This window comes from Rhinolophus ferrumequinum, chromosome 19 (genome assembly GCF_004115265.2).
Source record: "Rhinolophus ferrumequinum isolate MPI-CBG mRhiFer1 chromosome 19, mRhiFer1_v1.p, whole genome shotgun sequence".
Taxonomy (NCBI): domain Eukaryota; kingdom Metazoa; phylum Chordata; class Mammalia; order Chiroptera; family Rhinolophidae; genus Rhinolophus; species Rhinolophus ferrumequinum.
The window spans coordinates 53,809,226-53,829,299 of record NC_046302.1 but is presented as its reverse complement, the minus strand read 5'-3'; the positions used below and the strand labels follow the sequence as shown (position 1 = coordinate 53,829,299).

General features: G+C 35.9%; 1 protein-coding gene across 1 annotated transcript in view; it reads right to left on the bottom strand.

The window, feature by feature from the left end:
* CCDC102B (coiled-coil domain containing 102B) overlaps nt 1-17,049 on the bottom strand; it is a 202,167-nt gene extending 185,118 nt beyond the window's left edge. The window contains exon 1 of the mRNA XM_033087552.1: nt 16,931-17,049. The gene's annotated coding sequence lies outside the window, so the exon portion shown is untranslated. The remainder of the gene's footprint in view (nt 1-16,930) is intronic.
* Nucleotides 17,050-20,074: the final 3,025 nt, after the last annotated feature.

Sequence of the window (20,074 nt, the reverse complement as noted above, 5' to 3'; positions counted from 1 at the left end):
GCATGACGTATCTATTATAAAGGTACTTTTAATGTACATTTTGCATGATGCTTACAGAAGTTCTGTTGGGTAGCTGTGGATGCCTGGACAAATGTCAGAAAACCTGCTAAGTGGCAGACACAGGACTTAAGTCAGATCTTTCATCTCCAAGCTCAGAGCTATGGTCCCTTTACCCAATCGTTGCTTTCACAAATATTCAGGATAAATGCCAGCATCTTGACCCACACATCACAGCAAAGTGTGTGGTCTCCTGGCCGCTTAATTTAGGGAGTGCAGGCTGAGGTAAAGAATTACTTTCAACCCCCAACACCATCCTGAAGGCCACAGAACTCAGCTGCCAGTACCACCTTCTGGAGCTTCTTATAAAAGAAAAACCTCAAGGCCAGGAAACTGGGCGAAGAAGAAGGTGGTGGCACCAAAGCTCCTCGCGCTCTTCTCACACGCTTGGCCTCAGAAAATACTCGTTTGGAGCTCAGCTCTCCTCCACGCACATTAACTGCTTGTTCAAAAGAGGGAAATTAAGGAATCACATTTTGATACCCTTAAAGTGCCTTCCCCAGGCCACCTCAAAAATCGTATACCACACACGTATACATGTGTATGTATATACACATGTATACGTGTGTGTATATACACACATACACACAGTACACACATATATTTTTTAGCCTAGTTGTATGTGATCTTAATATTATTTAGCAGATTGAGAAAAATTTTTGTGTATATATAGGAATGACGGCAGTACTTGGAAGAAATAATTCCTCCATGTCAAATCATTTTTCTGTTTGATCCATTTTCACTACAATTATACAGGAACAAACAAAGACTTAAGAGGAAATCATAGTTACGTTCAATATGTTTTGGATATGAACTTTTATGTGCCATTGTTTTAAAGGTTCATGTCACATGCTTATAAAGTCTTTTTTCAGGTTCAAAAAATATAAAAGGTCTCCATAGAATATCAAGTCCTCCATAAGTGTTCATTTCACTGAAAACCATAAATTCATAATAACTACTATACATTAAGATTATATCGTTACATCCAAATCATGCATGCTTATTAAGAATGATTTATGCCATGGTAAAAAAAGAACAGGACTTGGACATTAAAAGACTAGAGATTTAAAAATTGTTTGACAGATCTGGTGTAGATAAAGTTGTGTGGTTGAAATCGTTCACTACAAATTCACTCTCATTAAATACTCAATAGTAAGATAAGGAAATTTTATAGATTTACCAAAAATACGAACAATTCTTCCCAAATAAAGTAAAATTTAAGAGGAAGAAAAGTTGTTGACTCTGAATTAACATTAACCAGGATTATGTTCAGTGCTCCTCAATGCCACCGAGTCATCTCCAACTCTGTACTTGTGGCATTTAGATTCAAAATGAGAAAACTTCTTGGTATTGGTCAGGACCTATCCATCACTGATGTATGTTGAATTCCAAACTGGAATCTTCGCTTTGTGACTTAGTCTACTCTTGCTAACAGATCCCCGAAAGAAGCAGCTCAAGAGAGTTCTTGCACATCAAATACAGAAAATTAAAAAAAAACAGTCTAACATATTAAATTATAAACATATGGATGGAATTTCCTTTAAATTACTCTTGAGTCTAAACCTGAAGGGTAAAGAATTTAACGAAACATTTGCAGTTTCTGTAACACAAAACATTTGACTAGTTAGTCGGGGACTTCAACTACCCCAAAGACAAATGAGATTTCCACTCTAATATTGAGTAAACTGAACCTTTCTCCTACTATTTTAAAATATCTGTACCCTAACAATTAAAATGTCAATGTTTACTATGCACTTTTGTAATAAATAATACTGAATCTACATATTAGAGAGTAAAGAGGTTTTTATTGGTTTTTGCATTCTGGTGCCAGGAAAAGTGAGAAACCAAGAGAAAAACGCAAAATAAGAAAGAGATTGAAAAATTATGTACCAAATTGGGGCATTTTTATGCTCAAGTCCTTTGCCGTCTCAATGCTGAATTCCTTTTTTTGGTATCAACCTCAAAACTATCAGATTGCAAAAGTGACTGAAATTAGCTTATGAAAGAATGAGACTTCCATCTTGCTAGCACTCTCTCTATTGCGTCTTCTCTTGGTTACTCTGATGAAACCAAGAGCCATATCACGAACTTTCCTCTGGAGAGGTTCGTGTGACAAGGAACTGAGGGAGGCCTCTGGCCAACAGCTCGTGGGAAGTTACATCTTGCCCACGAGCGTTTGAGGGGGCTTGGCAGTGGGCCACCCCAAGTGGAGCCCAAAGCCCACTGCAACGCTGGCTGACACTTTAATTGCAGCCCTTTGAGAGATCTGTGGCCAGAGGGCATATGATTCCTGCCTGAGAAACTCTGAGATAATAAGTGCTGTTTTAAGCCACTAAATTTTGGCAGAATTTGTTATGCAGCAATACGGAAACACAAAACATGACTACTAAAATCATCTTCTCAAATGATCGATTATTGTCATCCATCACAATTTTGTGTAACTTTACACAAACGTATAGGTACTTTCGAAACAAAATATTAAAATTTACCCATTGAAGTCAGGCTCAACGGGAAAAGTAAAGGATATAAAACGAGGAAACAGGAGTCAGTAAATCTCAATCCAAATGTCAATCAGAGGATTAAGAGTACATTCATTTTACCACGATGCACTAGTTGATACCTCCTTTAGTTATCCAACCACCCAGATTAAATTCTCCAGATGTTTCCTTGTCTTATGAAATTAATGCTCATTGAAACAATCACCTTCAGATTATCAGAATTTCATTATCAACTATACATCTCTGGACAGAAATAAAAGCATGAGGCTCAGCAAACAAATGGTTTGCCAAGACCTTAACAAGTCTTCTGACAAGCTGTCAATTGTCCTGTTTGTCCACACACACACACACACACACACACACACACACAAATAATGATCATTTGCTTGAAAAAATAAACAGTTACCTTTCTTGTCTTTATAAAAATGTTAAATTTAAATAGATAACTAACAAAACTCTCTTAGCCTGCTTCAAAATAATGAGCATTAAAAACACAAAGATAATTGGTCTTGGGGGAAAAAAAAAACAAAACCCAACGCCAACCACTGTCCCCATCATCTTTGAACATATTTATTTCCATTTCCAAAAATTCAGGACACATAAGAATAGAATCAAGACAATTATTTTGCTATTCAAATGCTAAAATTAAAATGGAAAATGTGAAAAAGAAAGTAACTAATATTTTGGAAGAAGTCTAAATTCAAATGTTGAGTTCCGCTTGTTCATTATGTTTATGAAAGCCAGATCTCCTTTTAAATTTCTAACAATCTTTGGCAGCATGTAAGATCTGACCTCAGAGTCCCAAGTCTCCCACTGAGTCCTGTTGCATAAACTCTAAAAAACAAACCCATATTCAAATTTCTTTGAGGCTTTAAGATTGTTTGTTCCATTACAAATCAAAAGAATTCTCAGACATCTATAATCATAAGTCAATTAAGCATTTTATAAAAGTAATGATAAACTGAAGTAAAAAAATAGAAAAACACATGTAACGTTTTATAAGAGCAGATTGAACCTACTAGTAAAAGAAATGGAAAATAACATATTTTTTTTTCTATACAGCAAGGAGTGAGTGTTCTGATTACCTTGGGGACTGTTCTGGCTTAAATACAACTCTGAACTTCCCCCCCTGCCCCCCACAGCGTTAAAAAAAATAATAATAAGCACATCTTGTTAATCATACCAGAAGTTAACTTTAATACAAAAACATTTTCTTTCCCATTTTATTATACATTAAAGTCAGACCAACTAATCCTTTCTCTATTTACTGCTGCTTTTAGCTGTTATTACTGATTTTAGAATAGCTAATAGCTCTTCAAAGAAAATTTCTGTAATTTCTTTTGTTGCGCTCCAAAAAGTGAGAAGGAAACAGGAAACAGAGTATAGTGAAAAGGGATTTGATTTACCTTCTGACCAGGTGTGAGACCTTGGAGAAGTTAATTTTTCCCAGACTCGGTTTTAACGATAAACCTGGCGTGAGAATACCCACCTCGTGAGTTTGCTTTGGGAATGCAATGCTACAATATATATAAAAATCCAGGCACAAGGTAAACATTCAACAAATGGTAGCTATTATTTTATGACTGATTCCTTTCACTGCATAAAATTCCTTCTGTACATCATGAATCTGTGGCTGAAATTAAAATACACACTAAAAAACCAATGTTCACACATTTCTAATTACTAGTACCAAATCTTTAGTGAAGTACAGGATATTATCCCGAGAATCAGCTCTTTGAACAATTTATTCTATTTTCTATCCCTCCATTGGGCAATGACCTATCTGCTAAAATGAAATCGAGGGAAAATGAGATTAATAAAATTTAGAAAGCAAAGCACTTATAGAGAAAACAAAGAACACGATATAGGAATATAAACAATCCAACTTCCAAATTATCTGAAGCTATGGAAACAATGAAATGATAAATTGAAGTAAACAACTCATACTGCTTTTTTCTTGGTTGCTGTCCAAATAGGATGAGCATTTCAGAGACCATACAAACAGTCTAGTATTTTGCTATGACCCTGTCACCAACTCTTAGCTTGCACTTAACAGTATATGACGCACACAGTCTAGATAAAAAGACACAGATCCCATGCCTATAAAAATACGTTGGTGCCAAAACTATTTGAAAACCAAAATAGAGTTCAATTTTTTAATTTGTCTGTGTGTCTATGCATGTGTAATGGAGATGGAGACTGGATAATCAGGAGAGAAATGAGGGGTCTACACTAAGCTTCCCCATCAGTTTGCTCCTCCCTCATCTGTGGCCCCATGCTCTGGTTAATTACTTTATTCTGAACTTATGACACAACTTCATCATTTTAATATATCTGTTTCTACCACCAGTCTATGAGCTTCTTAGGGGCAGAACTTGCATCTTATTTCTATCTCTGTCCTTACAATGACTAGACTACAGAAGACACTTAATTAATGAATCTAGAGACAACTAAACCTACCATTCAATTAAAAGAGTTGACAACTCCCCAGATTCAAATGCATGAAATTATGTTTATGAATGTCCACTGGGCCATAAAAAAATAATCTGATTTCATTAATTTGGAATCCTCAGGCTTGTTGGAAATGAAAACTGCATTTGTGTATGTGTGTGTGTATGTGTGTGTTTATGTGGAAATGGAAAGCATGCATTTTGCTGCTTCGGGCAGTTTAGGGAGAGCCCTTTACATTTGTCATTCTATAAATAACTCTAGCTTTCCTCCATTTTTTTCCTATTAATAAAATTCACCATCATCCTTTCAGCTTGTGTAAACATAAATGTAGACTTCCCTTATTCATTTTTCATCCTCCAATCGATGACCAAATCCTGTTCATTTCACCCTCAGAGAAGTTTTTATCTCTGCTCACTTTTCTCCAACACAGCCACCTTAGTCCAGGTAAGGTCAGCTCACTCTTAGCTCACTGAAACACATTTCCACTCTTCCCCCTTCCAATACTATTCACCTCTCAACAACTAGAGAGGTTTTTTAAATATATTTTTAATTTATTTTGTCTTTGCTGGAACCCTTTCAATTGCTTTCCGATTATTCTTAGGATTAAGTTCCAAGTCCTTATTACAGATGCGCTAGTCTTATCCACCAGCCTCCTCCCCTCTCCTTTCTTTTCCTTTCCATTTCTGTATCTCCAAGTTGCCTCTGCTTGGACACCCGGATAGCTCACTTTTGATTCTTGCTTAGATTTTAGTTTTGAATTACCAAAATAATTCACCTTCCTTTGGGTGACAATATTCCTCTGTGTTAATCCTTCAGAAGGAATGATTCCTCGTCTATGAAAGCTGTGGAAGTACCAGCTTGAACTAACATATGTATGTTTCATATTTTAAATAGAAAATTCTTGAATATTCATTAGAGTTGATTTCTTTTTCTTCCTCTTGATTTAGTCAAAACATCAACCTACTCAACTTATTATACTCAACATCTGAAAGACATTACTTTCTAAAGATATTTAATGCTAACATATAGAGAAGCTATTGAAATTCATTATTATGTTCTTTAAAATACTTCCCTTTTCTATCATTTAAACTAAACCACCACATGAAAGTTGTTTTCTAATGCTTTATAACTTCCATAATCTGGTGATCACATAGAGCCACAATTTCTAGATGATTATAAAGCACAAAAGACCTAAAAAGAAAATTTCTTCAGAAATAAATGCTTTAACTTTTAAATTTTTGTCACAAAACACATTTTTTAAATTTAACACTTTGTTCCTGAAGTAGAACAAAGACCACTTGACATATTAATGCAGTGTGGACCTTTCATATATTTTCAATAAACTTATTAAAATAGATTTTCCCATTAAAATATTGAAACCTCTTAATGGAATGATGAGAAGCTGATTTTCCTCTCTGTAAACCCAACTATGACTTACAGCTTTTACAGTCTCCTTATTTTCAACAATAGAGTATTTAAAAAAGAAAAGATTAAGCACCGATCAAGTAATGATGAAAATCTACCACCATAAGTATATTTATGCTTATACCTCATGGGAGTTTTACCTTATTAGTGTTGGTAGGAGAATCTTACATTGATTTCCAAGGTGGATAAAAGTTACCCGCATTTGGTGACAGAATCATTTTCCCATTTAAGTGAACATAACATACTCAGTGCATTAAGTCCAAACTCAGTCTAACACTCCTCTCCAGCTTGAGGCATTCACTTTTAACTCAGCTTCTCTCCCTACCTGTGACAGATTGCTGTCCTTCATGCTTTATGAAAGCCCCGAAATCATCGCCTGTCATTTCTGCTATCTATCCACGCTCAGGTCTTCCAGAAAGCCTTCTAACTTTCAATCGCTTAATCACCTTGGCTACGCTTTCCAAAACTCCCTATTTCTTAAAACCTCCCCTGCCTGCCTAAATTGCTCCCTTTTTTAAAGTTTGCATTGTATCGACACAACAGGAAACTGTTTTCTTGAAAGCTTCCATGGAAGCTACTTGGTATATATAGTTTTACATTTAGTCTTCCTTATTAAGAAAATTCTTCAAAATAGAGTCTTTCTTTTAAAAAAAAAATCACTAAATTTACAAATACCCAGAGAATATCCTGTGTTCAGGAAGCATTAAGACACATTAACAATAGAGATTTTATTTCTAGATTAAGGCAGATATGGGGAATTTTTTTCTAATGACGTTGTGCAAATTGTTATGGCTGCATTTTCATTTTATTAATAATTAGAAGTCATATACGTGATGAATAGCTACATCTAAACAGGACTTTACCACTTGCTGAATATGTTTATGCAAATAATTGCCCATTTATGAAATTGCTTCATTGAGGCTTACAAATAACTTCCTAGGTTTAAAAAACAAAACAAAGAAAAAAACAAGAATCAAATCCATGCGAAAAACACTGCTATCTCTTGCCAAGTTTTTGGTCCTATTAGGTTTTTGTTTACTTTTTGTAGTTTTTTAAACCAAGGTCTCTTGTACATAATGCACCCTATTCAAAGAGGAACGGTCTTGCATATCTCCCTGTAGCTCTAAAGTTGACTGAAAAATTATTATAAAAACTGAAATATACACAATCAAAAGCATGTAGTGGTAAACGTATAGTATTAAAAGATAAACTAAGGCATATTAACAATGTTAAGCGTTTAACTGAGCAAGAATCCATTGAAATCTGGCAGTGCCAAAGCAGAAGTGGTTGGCAGCACTCACTCCCAGGAGCTCAGGAGAGACTGTCACAGAGGAAAGACAGAAGCAAAGCAAGGAAATGATTGATCAGCTAGAGCTTAACGCCTAGCTGACTGTTTGTGAGTGGTTGTCCTTAGCTTTCCAATTGCATGACCTTGAGCCATTCACAGGCGTAGAGTTCGGTGCACTCCCGTAGGCTGCCATGGCACGACAGCGACCTCAGTCTCACGGCCCACTTCATTAATTCATTTTACGATAGTAATTTTCAAAAAGTTAAAGCACCATGTATATTTCCATTTGTCTTTACTTCTGTTTTCATCCAGTTTAGGGTTTTAAAATCATTTCAACAACTCATGAAACAAAGTTAAAATAAAAGACACACAAACCAGCAAAGGCATGTAAAACAATGTATCTTGATGACTGTTTTATTAAAAACATACACATGCATAAACAATAAGGCCTATTCATTTCTTCATGTTGCTAAAGTAGAATAAGAGTAAACATCTCTTAGCTTTGGGCCTTGAATATTCATTCAGCAAATATTTATTGAATTTCTACTATGTGCCAGGCCCTGCTCCAGGGTTGAAGGTGCATCAATGAATAAATCAATTTAAACATCTGTCCTTGTGGAGCTTTACACTGATTACAAGTGAAATCTGACTCACAGAAATTCAAATGTATTATTTATTTTTCTCCAAAGATGCACTTGTAGCAAATTATCTAGATGTTTTCCCATTGCTCAATGGGAAAAAAATTTTGTTATGAAAGAATCAAAGCAAATTATTTAGAACATGTTGGAAGAACTGGAAATAATATTATAGAACTGCATAAACTGTAACACAAACAAAACTAACCCCATTTTTGGAGTTTAATCATGTATTCTTGATTAATCTCCTAAATATAAATATTTACACATGTTCAACTCTTCATCCTTTATGAAAAATCTCTGGGATGAGAGTGAACTGAACTTTCTAAAAGTTTTCAAAAATATTTTAAACAGGAAACCAGCTGCTTCCACCCACCCATGGCAACGTGTGTAAAGTGCAATACTGCACAGCTTCATTTTAGTCCTTGAATACCCCAAATTACCGCAGGTCAAATTCAGTCCTTGAATTATATGCCTTTAAAAATGAGACTTCAGATGACATTGAGAAAATAAAATTATTAGTGAATATGGACTTACCCACGTTTCATAATTATGTTTTTTCTTAAAACACATGATTAATCTATTTTGAAATCACAAGGCTACCTACCTCTTAATACAAAAAGCGTAAGTTTCAGAAAGTACCTGGTGCCTCTTACAACATGAATGGAAAAAAATATAAAAGGAACATGCAAAATTGATTCTGTGTATAATTAAAACTATATTCATTTAAAATGTTATAAGGATATTGAATCAATTATTTTTTCTGGCTAAGGAACATTTTAACATTCAGAAAAATTGAAAATAATATAGAAAAAGCAAAAGAAGAACAAAGGAATTGTTCAAAACTGAACATTCTTAACTATTGAACTACGTAAGGAGAAATATTAATGTATACATACATGTCACCACAAATTATCAGAACCGCAAGTAATAATATGTTGATGTTTAGACAAAATGATGACTTCTTATCTTAGTCACTGGCATTAGATTTATAGCCTTGTTATATTTCTAAGGACTCTACTAAGATTAATATCAATCATGTATTTCATTCTTTGTTTTCAATTTTAATGTAAAATAAAACAAGTATAATGATTTTCAGATATATTATTTGGAGGAAAATAACTTCCCCAGAAAAACACATATGGTGGTTATGGAATACCGAAGTTACTTCTTATAATAATGAGATCCAAAATCTTGATTTCACTGGGAATATTTTATTTATAAGGTTTTGCGATCTTAAATAAAAGACATGAAATATTTAAAAATGTAAATGTTTATATGTAAATATTTAATGTAATTAAATGTAAATATTTAAAAATGTAACTGATTTGATGATCACTTACTATACTTGCTAGTGAAATTTTTCCCTGTCCATACTTTCTCCATTTTAGACAAAATGTATTATTAATAGTAATTTGTTTAGACATAGAGTCTCCCACCTTCCCCAATCATCTTTTTAAGTGTTGATATTTCTGGGCTAGGCAAAAGAGAAAATAACACTAAAGAGAAAAGCACTTTAACTATATAAAGCAGAGTTCTTAACAGAATTGCTAATCGATCTGGTATCGGTTTTCCTCTCTTTGTTTTTATTGTACGCAGAGTGTTTCATTTCCTTAGTAAAGGAATTGAATTGAAAATGTCAAACAAACAAACAAACAAACAAAACCAGGAAGTGAATAGCTAGTGTTTATATTTCTCTAAATATCTGGCTTTCCAGTCCCTAAAATAGAAAATGTAAGACATGTGCAATGAAAACTGCAAAAAGTTGAAGACCAGATTACTCACACATTCCTGAAAACTTGCTTTGTTTTTATTTATCCTCCCAATTGTATAAATATTTTGTTTCCAACTCTTCCCCAAGTAATCCTTATAGTGCCACAATTTTAAATCTTCCTCTAAAACTCTGTTTTATTTTTTCTTTTTCTATGATGTCCCAGATTTGTATCTTTCATTTAATTTATATTAAAAAAAAAAAAAAGAAACAAAAAATACTAGGAAATGTATGGATTCTTAGAATTGGGTTTCATCATTGCCTACTTCACGCCAATTAGGTTTTCTTTAATTACAGCAAGGAGAGAACACATTAGTACCAGTTATTTCCACAGGTCATCAGATTTTTCATACCTCTCAGTAACAATATAACATAAATATATTCATATAACAATATCAGAATAGTGCAGGAGAAGCCAGAGAATTCTGAGTTAAGAATCAGAACACCTGAGGTAAATCTGTTCCTTGGAAAGGTCACTCAGACACATACTTTCATTTAATATAAGGAGATGAGTCAAATGCCTTAAATATGACCTATGGTTGCTATGATACCACCCTGTGATTGTTTATATTTGCGAATATTATAGCCTGTGCTATCTACTATGCTAGCCACTATTCAGATGGAGCTAGTGAGCTCTTGAAATGAGCGTAGTCTGAATTGAGATGTACTCTAAATGTAAATTTGGCAAAGCACAGAAAATAACAATTTAAAAGAGCTCATTAATAATTTTATGTTGATGATATTTTGGAATGATAATAATTTTAATAAGCTGAGTTAAGTAAAATGGTATTAAAATTAATTTCACATTTATATTTAAACTTTTTAAGTGACTTTAAATTGTAAATGTTGTTTGAATTGTATTTCTACTGGACAGCTCTACTCTAGAGCATGCACAAAATTTAAGTTCTTTCTTTATAGATATTTTTACAGAATAGAAGACTATGTTTTGATTTTTTTTAAAACTATGTCCAGTGTTTTGGGGCAATATTTCTGTCTCTACAGAGGTTTGCCATCTATATTTTAATTAAGATGATTACTGATAACATTATTTACAAATATACTTGGAAAATGCATTCTACTGATAATGGAGATACACACCAAAGCAGTCCTGACTGCCATTCAAACATAATGGAATAGGACATTGTCATTCTGTCACATGGTCACATAATGCAGAAGAGGTGATGCTGCAGTCGTCACACTAAAATAACATGGACGTCATTCAGAACACTGGATATGACCGTCCTCTTTCCTATTTAATCGATTTCTACCTCTCTCCTGCATCGTCCCCATCGGCAAATGGGTGTGCTGCAAGTAATGCCTTTGACCTTAAAAATCCCATGTGCTCCAATGTTCATCGCAGCTTTATTTATGGTGGCCAAGACATGGAAACAACTAAAGTGTCCTTCGGTAGATGAGATGATTGGATAAAGATGTAGTAGATATACACAATGGAATATTTTTTTTTTTGCCATAAGAAAAGATGAAACAGTACCATTTGCAACAGCATGAATGGATCTTGAGATTATAATGCTAAGTGAAATAAGTCAGAAAAACTCGAGAACCATATGATTTCACTGATATGTGGGATACAAAACTGAAAACAACAAAAGAACAAGACAAACAAATGAAGAAACAAAAACTCATAGACACAGACAACAGTTTAGTGGTTACCAGAGGGTAACGGGGAAGTGGGCTCTAGAAGAGGGTAAACGAGGTCAAATATATGGTGATGGAAAGAGAACTGACTCTGGGTGGTGAACACACAATGTGAGATATAGATAATGTGTTACAGAATTGTCCAGCTGAAATCTATGTAACTTTATTAACAATTGTCACCCCAATAAACTTTAATTAAAAAAAAAAATCATCATCTTGCTCCTCAGCCAGGGCCATCCCGTCTATAATACATCAGAATTGCCACAATCAATGCTTTCAACCCACACAATCATACGTTTTCTAAGTTAAGCTTTGTTATTAAGAAGAGAGTAGAGAAACTTGGGCAGCATCAGAGAAAGCGATGAGAACAACCCTAAGGAACATGTCCCTGACCCAGCTCAGTCTTGCCATTGACTATGCTCACCAGAAGGTTCTGAACTAAAGATGGATGAAGCGTACCTGAGCCCTTAGAACATCCCTGTGATTACCCTAGCTCCTAATTAGGAACAGCTTGCACATGGAACCTTCCAGAATGGCATTAAACTCCAATGGATTGCCTGGCACTTCTACATTTCCCTCTCCTCTCCTTTTCTACCAAGTGTTAACCTCATTCCACTAAGCACTTATAATTCACACTCTTCACTCGTGAGTTATATTTTCATCTCATCCCGAAGATGAGCAAAGAGAAGATAGGAATCCATGAATATACACTGAATAATAAAGCCATTTGAGCTCTTGAGGCCCTCATAAATTCAAGTGTTGATATATGCCTTCATAATCCTAAATTCACTAAAGGAGTAAATGAAAGATTATATGAAAACCCCTCAGAACTATTTCCACATAAAAACTAGTCTAACGTTGCTCAGGCTCTTTTTCATTGAACATCGCTGCTTTGCCTCACACTACATTTCCAAAGTGTTACTGCATCTTAGAAACGCTCATCAGCCAATGACTGATGGGCTCACTTCTGTTTTTTTGTTTTGTTTTGTTTTGTTTGTTTTTGAAGCTTTAGTTCCGCAAATTAAAAGCAGGCATATGACAAGATATCATTTGTAGGTTCTGCAACAGACATATGTTTCCTACTCAATATGATGGATATCTCTGACTTTAGCTATCAAAAAAACAACACCAAAAAAACTTTTATCAGAAGTTTAACATAAAATATTTTTATCTTTGCTACACATAACAGCAATTCTTAGCAAATACCATTGCATATAAATCACTCAGATAATATTTAGATATATGAGGTCTGACAATTAGGTTCACGAACTTATCCTATAAAAAGTGCTACCTACCTCATTGCTGACTATCACTGTGGTCACCTTCAAGATACCCCCATTGGGAAGCTATGCACTGATGCCAGAGCCTAGTCCACCCTTCTAAGCAATTTTGAAACTCTTTCTGGAATGGCCATCAGAGCTGTCATCGTATTACCCTTGATGACCTGAATGTCATCAGAATGTCTTCCTTTCAATATTTCCTTTATCTTCAGGTAAAGAAAGAAGTCACTGGGGGCCAGATCAGGTGAGTAGGGAGAGTGTTCCAATACAGTTATTTGTTTCCTGGCTAAAAACTCCCTCACAGACAGTGTCGTGTGAACTGGTGCATTGTTGTGATGCAAGAGCCATGAATTGTTGGCGAAAAGTTCAAGTCTAACTTTCTCATGGAGCCTTTTCAGCACTTCCAAATAGTGAACTTGGTTAACTGTCCAGTTTGTACAAATTTGTAACGAATAATCCCTCTGATCTCAAAACGGGTTAGCAACATCGTTGCAACAAGTTCGGGAACTTAATTGTCAGACCCTGTATAATAATATTCATAATCCTCTGCAAGGCTTTGGTTTCGATAGAATGGCCTTGAACACAACCCATCTTCTTTCTCTTTGATGAGCTGACTTCCCCCGATACAATATCCAGTTTTCTTATTTATAACCAATATCTCAAATTCACAATCAATCAAAATCGAGCACGTACAAACCGGTCAGGACACTGAGGATAGAGCACTAGGTAAACAAAAGGCCCTCTAAGGAATACAGTCTTGAAATACAGCAAGACCTGTGTAATTAAAATGTCATAAGTTCAGTGATCAAACATCTAAAATGACAAAGAATTTATTGTTTTAGCAATGATAAATTTAGAAGATGGATCTTTCCATTTCAACTATCCTCATCTGTTTGGGTGCATGGCAAAAAAACATTAGTCCAGTAAAACCTACTTAAATGGCAGTAAGCTTCTAAAACAGTAGATAGTACATTGCTAAAATGGCAGCATAGATTAATATAAGGTAATTTTATGTAACTGAAAACAATGAAAAACAGAAAAAAAATAAAATGAGTCCCATTCTAGATACTAGTCCTATTCTATTTAGAGAGAAAGTGAAATAGCATGTTTAAAGTTTGGCTGTAAAGGGGGAAAGTTTTAATAACTAGGATCTATTCTTTTTACTATGGCTATACTGTAGTAACATCAGTATGTTACTACATACTGATATATTTTATATCAGCATATATTTTATAAATGCTCTTCACCCACTGAAATAAAGCCTAGATGATACTTCTCTTTGATAATAATTTTTTTCCATAATTTTAAGAAAGTGCGGTCACTAAGCATTCATTCATATCACACATCAAGAAGAAACAAAGGAAACCCCTGTGTTCCCAGTATTATTGCCAGGCACCTCACATATTTCATTTCTGGTAATATCGATAAAAATCAGTGATTAAATTTCCTGAAACATCAAAGCTGTCTTCTTTGAATACAACATTCAAGAAAATGAGAAAGAGAAAAGCATAAGAGTTGAATGTCAGCACAGCCTGTTTAAATGTAAAAAGCTTATTTTCAGTATCAGTTTCTCTTTCTATCCCCAAAGGAGAGTGGACCACCTGAGAGAATTGCGATTAGCCTGGATTTGCAGATGTTGGAATTGATGGTTGCCGTTTTCTCACCGCCTCCTTCCTGCACTCTGTTATCCCAACACCCATTCCAAACCATCCTGCTTAATTTAGGCCGGATTGACATTCCTAAAATACCAGTGCAACATAGTGGAAATAGCTCCGGAGCCAGACAGACATTGTTTGAAATCCTGGCTTCAGCACTTACTCTCTCCGCAGCTTTAAATAAATCATTTCATGTTTCTGCATATCAGATTCCTTCATGTGTAAGAGGAAGACACTAGGCAAAACGAAAATTCATTTGATTGCACGACTTTCAAAATTGTACTCATGTATGTAAATTATGTTGCACATAGGAAACATGATCATGTGTTGGCAAGATGACGACAATGGAGGTGATGATTACTAAGGAGGCGGAGGAGGAAAGGGACACAAGACTCCATCTCTTCAGAAATTTACAATCGCCCCCATTGTATCATACAGAGGACAAAATCACTCTGTGCATTTTCAGATGCTCCACGATTTTGTCTGCTCTTTCCATGGAGCTCAATGTCTGCTTCTCACAAAGGGGTGTTTTTTCTGCCTCAATGAGGCAGGGAACCCATCTCTCCTTCTCTGCTCTGTCTTAATTGATGCCTCGACACCCTTTGCTCCAACTACTACAAAGTAGAAGAGTCTTTTTGCTTCCCAGCAACTACCCAAGTTCCACTGATTTTTCATGGCTAAGTTCAGAAAGCCAGACTTTTCTTTCAAGCCTTCTCTAAAATCTTTTTAAAAAGGGAATTTTTGAAGATTTTCACATTATGGCAGAATCCAATTGACCTTGTAATATCAGCATAAGAGGCAGGATACTTCTTCAACTAGAAGTGGCCTGAGATCATTTTCAATTTTAAAGAATTACTGCCATTATGTTTGTGACTCTAATAATTGGATGAAACCCTCGTAAATTGCGAGACCACACCCATAGTGAGGCACCAAGAAGCTCTGTCCCAGTGATCAATCAGTTACTGAATCCAATGAAAACAAATGAAGACTGCAAGACAGAAACCATTACATGATCTGTTATTTCACAAGAAAACTATTTGTAACGTTTTGAATGAAAAGTAATTCATATCAAACATTTCTTTCTAGATATCATTCACATACACACACTGATATTTTAAATTGATATTGCAACATCACACAAAGCATAAATATATTGTATCACTAGCTTTTCGAGATTTCTTTGTAATCTAATGCTTATGTCAAAATATGGATAAAAATGAGAATTCAAGAACATTTAATGTAGACGTGAGGATATTTGACTATAAAATAACAACAAAACATTTAATCAGAAGTCGTAACAACACCCTATCCCACAAAATATCAGCAAAAGGGTGTTTACATGATTTTACAAAGTAGAAAAATTAGTGTTGATGTAAATGAAAATATCAAGAAATAGCGTTGTGTATTTCAATACCATATGTTACTTACATGTTTCTAATTATGTTTTTAAGAACATCTTCCTTATATTTCTATTTAATAGACACCCACTCAACATTCATTTTATAATTTATCTTTGCAGGAAACATAAGCAAATACTGCCCAATGGTTTCCAGAGATCCCTTTTTCTTCAGCTCTATAAGCACTGTCTATAGAGTTAAGCATCCGTTTCCTTTTTATTATGCACAGGATCTCATTATTTTATTCTATGTCCCTATCTCCTTCCCACCACCCAGGTAATTTATATAAAGAAATCAATATTACTGCTAAGTCTGAAGTATGCTTTTCAGTTAACAATGACAGGAATTCAGCATGAAAACAACTCTAAGTACATGAAGCGTAACGTATGAGGGTTTGCATAACAATTTTACTTTGTTTTTACTCTAACAATATAGATTACTTCAAGCACATAACTTATATCCACTTGGAACTACCAAACAAGGTTTTAATACCCACATATCATATTGCTGTCTTAATTTAGAGTGAAATTCTTACCTGAATTTTGTTTAGTATACAGTTTTTTTTAAAAGACAGGAAATGTATGACAAGCTGTCAGGATACATAATGCCAACAGTGGGAAATGGAAGAGGGAGGGAAGAAATCAAATCCACTTTTAGCAGAAACTCCAAATCCCCCTGTTTCCCAGACCTACAGTAGTTTTGTTCTGCATCTTACAAGTAACTGTCCTTCTCTCTGCTCCGAGAACAACACATGCTCTGCCCCAGCAGGAAAATATAAAAATTAAGTAGAAAACCACAAGGTTATTAAGCATCTTACCCTCTGGGCTTGCTGGGCTGTTCTAGCGGCTCAGTGTTACAGACACATGCATAAACAACAGAATTTCCTGCATCCTTTTCTCATCTGTGGAGCTCTGGGGTCCTGGCCAACAGGATTATTTCCAGCATTAAGGCCACTCCACACTAACTCGAACAAGATTCCCATTGGTTGTGAAGTTTTATCAAAACCAATACCACAACACCCTCTGTGGATCACAAGTGAGCTAACCAAAATGAAATCATTTCAGCGTTCCCTAACAAAGTATGGTTAGCCAACATGTTGCATACAACCCATTGGAAACGATGTACTGTGGATAAAAAAGAAAACACCCGCCCCTTCATCCACAAATTTGTTCAGTGTTTAATAACAATAGGCATAGCTTGTAATAGTAATAGAAACAGGAAAATGGCAGAGCAAAAAAAAAACCTAAAAAAGTTTCTATCTGCCACGATCCCAAAATCACAGGAACAAAAGAAAATATCATCGTTTTTATCATGATTTTTTCTATACTGCCCCCCCTAAAAAAGAAAAAAAAAATTTAATGAAACATTTAATAAAACCTCTGATTTCAGTCATGCTGGCAGGATCTGGAAGCTCCACAGCCCCCAGCCAGAGCTGTCTGGCCCCTTTCCTTGGGGGGAAAACACGGACTGACTTCCCAGTGACATGACACAGCTGTCAGGAAGTGTTCTGATGGAGGAGTGATGGTAGACCACATAAAAGACAGCTTCTCTGGTTGAAACGAACAGCACCGAATGCGCAAAGAAGAGAGGACAGAAGAGACACAATCACTACACTCCTTGTTAATAGCATGAGAGCAGCATGTGAAAGTCAGGGAGCTCATGTCTTAAAATTAGTGTATGCCTCCTCCCTTCTCAATTTGGAGGATTATTCTTAGCTGAACAACGTTTGCATCATCTCTTTCGGCTTCACAGCATCCTTTCCTCCTTCCTCTGGAGAGGGAGACCCCTCTGCAGGAGAAAGTGAATCCACTGAGGATTCCTGTCCCCCGTCTTCTCAGGGAATATGATCACCCACCATTCTCTCTCCTTTCTTTGAACTCTCCCTTTTGTCTGGATGTTCCCATGATATTTTAAACACCATAAATTCTTCAATTTCATTTATGTCAATCAATTTCACTTTCAATTCGCTCATTTTCCTTGTAGCAACCATTCTCCCTCCTCTCCAAATTATTCAAAGAGCTCTCTCCAACTAAGCATCCATACTAAGGCCACCTACTCCCTTTAAGGCGGCAACGTGACTGTCTCTGGAAACACACCCGTGCACACACAAACGCACGCACGCACGCACGCACGTGCATATTTTGCACAGCGTCCTCTCAGTCCTCACTCTACTTGCCATCTACACAGCCTCTGATGCTGTTCACAATCCTGCTGACATGAAGATTCTGTTCTCTGATCTGAGCACGACACCCTCCAGGTCTTCCTGCTGATCACTGCCACTGCCTCCCCCGCTCCCTGGGGTGTTGCCTCTCTTCCCTCCAACCCCTGGCGTCTATCAGGTATGCTCTCATGTAAATGTGTTATCTCCCTGGATAATGGCACCCATTATCATGGTTACAATGATCATCTTTCTTGGCTGAGGACTCCAAATTATCAACATTTGGATCCAATCCTCTTCTGAGTCTCCAACACTCATGTGCATCAGCACACTAGAAAATACCACACATATGTCATCAACATACTTAAAACTGAAATCATCGTTTCTCTGTGAACTTGCTGTGTTGTTTATCTGAATAATGCCAACCAGGCTTATGGTTTACTAACAAAAATCCTGGAAGCCTTCCTTGACTCCTTTTCGATTCTGTATCCAACCCAGCATCACTGCCTTTTGATTTTCCTTCAATACTATGCCCAGTTCAGGCAACCGTCATAATCTGGATTTCTATGTCCTCCTAATTTATCCACCTGCCCTCATGCTAGTCCCTCTACATCTTCAGCAAGAGTGACGGTGGTCTGTTTCTAGTACTCATGCAAATTCAGATCTCTGAAGATTTTAACCCCTTATCAAATCTCTTCTTCACAATGTATTTGCCAGAATTCAACGGTTCTGGATTATTTTTTCTGTCTTGTGGACCATGCCATGTACTTACCCCGTCCTTTATTACTTCCCTTTCCTTTCAAGGTGCAATACCAACAAGTAACAATCGCTGGTCCTAGTGTCACCCCACATCCTTTGTCAGGGTGACCCCATGTGTTTTGTGCCTTCTTTTGTCATACGCATTGTTGCAGGTTCAATTGCAAACCCTAAAAAGCCCTGGTGCCTGTGTATGTGACCTTATTTGGAAATAGGGTCTTTGCAGATGTAACCCAGTTAAAATGAAGTCACAGTGAATAAGGGTGGGCTTTAACCCAATGGTTGGTGTCCTCACAAGAAGAGGGAAATTTAGATCCAGAAACACAGAAAAGGACACCGTGGGAAGATATAGGTAGAGATTGGAGTGATACGTATACAAACCAGGGATTGCTGGGAACCACCACAATCCAGGAAGAGGCCAGGAAGGTTTCTCTCTCTTTTAGAGGTTATGGTCCCACTGACCACTTGATTTGGGAGTACTAGTATCCAGAACTGTGAGACAATAAATACCTGTTGTTTTAATCACCAAGTTTGTGGTGATTCGTTATGGAACACTAGCAAATACAGTAATATACATAAAATTCCCAAATATATATGGCCAGCCCAAAACAGTTTATCAAGCTTTGGATCTGTATTTGTAACAGTCTAATGAGAACATTCACAGGGAGCCATTTGAATCATTAATAATCTTCAAAAGCGAAATCTCATATTTCTTCCAAAACCTTTACTTGTATTCTCAACCTTAAGTAGCGATACTACCATCCATCCAGGCTCTCAAGCTAGCAACCTTTTTGTTATTCCTGAGCCCTCACACCTTTTTATCCTTCAAATATAATAGCTTGCTTTTATATGTAGTAAAACCTGAAAGAATTGTCTGTTTCTCTGTCTTCATTTCCTTCCATCTCTTGAACCTACACCAATCAGATTTTTGTTTCACCACATCAATTTTTTACAGGCAAGTGTATAAATCACTGAGCAGGAAAATCGGGATATATATATGGAGAACACTGTCTCAACAGAAGCTTTGCCAAATTAAGGTTCTGTTTC